Genomic DNA, 2,863 nt, shown 5'->3' with positions numbered 1-2,863 from the left:
AACCTCCCCCTCTTTGGCAGATGTGGCGAAAGGCTGATCGTGCTCCACGTCTTGCTGGTGTGCTGGGAAGCAGAAACAGAGCGTAGAAGGCACTTTCCTTTAACATACAAACAACATACCCCCTTACATCCGACACTGTTGCTTGGCACAGAACCTCTGTTTGAAACCAAGGCAGTGCTTAACTTTTTAAATGATGTTGTGCTGCATATTATTAGCCCGAGAGAATCGTAGCCCTCCCTCTATTCGGTTATTCCAGCGACTATAGGCGGCGCGACGGTAGGTCAAAATGGCTGCCGAGACGGTGATAATACGATCTCGCAAGCGTGCGCATCTCGAGCAGCAAAGCACGTCAGGCCCTCTAGTTTCGCTGCAGACCATATTTTCTCTCGCTAAAGAGACGCAACGGTGTGTAAATGAAGGCGAAGCTACGTTCAATGCTGCTCACATCATACGCTGCGGCATCAAGTCCATTACAGACACCGAGGTCAGCGTCGAATCGCTCTGCCTAGATGCAGACGAGTGCAATCAAGGGCCCGCCGCACTGCGTGAACGTCGCAGTACGTCAAGATACAGGCTCTGTAAAGGTCACTATGTCGTTACTAGCCTTGAAAATGCTCACGGGCATGAAGTCATATGTTTGTGTTTTCGCACACAGTAAACGCAAGCGCATACCGGTAACAGATGTGAGCTGTTCTTCAAGTGCTCCTGTTTTCAGCAAATTAATCCTGTGCACTAAGAAACAAAGTTAAGTGCGTTTCGCATAGTAAACTTAAAAAAAGGCTGTAAAATACAACAATTTACGAAACTCGTAACGTGCAGGGGTGATCACGCTCGTCTAGAGCCTCGAGCAGCGTACGGCGGAGAAAATGAACTGAAATTTAGCGTAGCTGTTTGACTAGGGACAAAGTACTTGTGCCTGAACGGGTTTCACGTTTTTCCGTGCGTTTAGAGTTGTTGACCACGTAACTCGGTACCTGCTTTAAAATTTATTTATTTATTGCGCAGAGCTCAGCTCAATCGCTGTAGACAAGTGGGATCACCTCTGTACGCGATTCAGTGTCATGCAAACGTAGTACGAGCTTCGCAACTGGTGCCAGTGCCTTAGGTCATTACGCCCGTCTTGAAGTACATTTTGTAGATACCTTAGCAGTGAACACTAGCCAGTTGGGTAGTTCCCTTCCCGAAATCAACACTGCGCCCTCGTTTGACGCATCCCGTGTTTTTTTTAGGGAACATGTACGTGCAAGGCAGGCCTTTTAGGCCAATGCAAGCATTTTTTTGCCACCCTGATTTACTTGAACCGGTAAGAACTTTTTTTGCCTACATTGTAAAACCATATACCCTAAACCCATATACCAGCAACTAAGAGTAGAAAAGAGCAAAAGAAAATGCTTACCTTATCAATAATAGGTTTTCCCTTGAGAATTTTTTAAAACTATACCAGTTAGTATAAGTGTGTCTGCAGTGGTGCATAAGCCACTCTGATTTGGTTGCTTACATAAAAAATAGCAGAAGTCTCAGTTTTGTTTATCATTTTATTTTCCGTGTTTAGGGCAAGCAAAGACAGCCTGGATTATCTCTCTTGTACCGACGTCCAGCAGCAGTGGGGACGTGCTGCCACATCAAGCTTGTATGAGCCACGACCTGTAAACACATTTTGCCACGTTCAACGACCAACACAGCAAGAGGTTCCAAAAGACGTTCAAAAGGAAATTCTGAAAGAACTGATTGAAGCTGCGCAAGACTCTGCGCTAGCTAAACACAAGACATGCGCTCGAAAGCAGCACACTCTACAAGCAAGCAATGATTCAGATGTTCCCCGCATTTTTTACCCTTTATTTACACAGGACCATGCAAACTCTCCTCTGAGTGACTATGCAAAGTTCCAGTTTTTTGACTGTGTGTGCAGTGGCATGACAACTTCACTGAAGAGGTTCTCTCTAGACATGTTAACAACAAAAGAAAGAGCTTTTTACGAGAATGAGGTGTGTGTAACTGATGACAGAGCAAAACACATATGTGAAGGCACAGTAAATCAGCAGTGCACACTGTGGCAAAGTGAAAGAAAAAAAAGAATAACTGGTAGCATATGCAGAGAGCTGTACACTTTTCAAGAAACAGCGAGTCACACATGATCGGCAAAAATTGAAAGAATCTATCAAAACCGCTCTTTTGTTGGCAATAAAGCAACAGTTTATGGTAAAGAAAATGAACCTCTTGTTCTCCACGAGTATGAACAACTGCAAAATGCTACAGTTAGCATGCTGGGGCTCGTAGTTGTCCCTGAGGTACCATGGTTAGGCTACAGTCCTGATGGTGTTTTAATTCAGGATAAAAAGAATACCTTGCTCAGGTTAAGTGCCCCATGTTGGGTAAAGAGCAGAGCATCGCTGAGCTGGTAAAAGAAAAAAAACTGACATACATAGTCAAAAATGGAGAGAACTATGCATTGAAACTTAAGCACAGTTATTACTCGCAAATTCAGCTGGGCCTCTTGCTTTTAAACCTCGACATGTACCACTTGGTTGTGCATTCCAAGGTAGAAAGCTTCGTGATCCCTGTGATGAAAGATGCCCAGCACATGCGTGAACTGCTTGGCAAGTTGCAGTATGTGTATTTTAGGAAAGTACTTCCCAAACTTACCGACATAAGCAAAAGGTGAAATTGTGCACAAAACTTGGCAAAGCCATGCCACATGTACGATACCACGCATTTAATAAAATAGGGGCAAATGACATTTTCTGAAGTTATATGTACTTAGTGTAAAATTATGCACCATTAAGTACATAATTTATATTCAATTTATAGGCAGCAAAATATTTTACTTCAGGGGTGTGTCTGACTTTAGCAGGATGCAACCTAA

General features: G+C 43.6%; 1 pseudogene; it reads left to right on the top strand.

Moving 5' to 3' along the window:
- The first annotated feature begins 2,144 nt into the window (after window positions 1-2,144).
- Window positions 2,145-2,662, top strand: LOC125944235 (uncharacterized; annotated as a pseudogene).
- Window positions 2,663-2,863: the final 201 nt, after the last annotated feature.

Source organism: Dermacentor silvarum, chromosome 3 (genome assembly GCF_013339745.2).
Source record: "Dermacentor silvarum isolate Dsil-2018 chromosome 3, BIME_Dsil_1.4, whole genome shotgun sequence".
Lineage (NCBI taxonomy): Eukaryota > Metazoa > Arthropoda > Arachnida > Ixodida > Ixodidae > Dermacentor > Dermacentor silvarum.
This window is presented reverse-complemented; position numbering and strand designations above follow the sequence as displayed.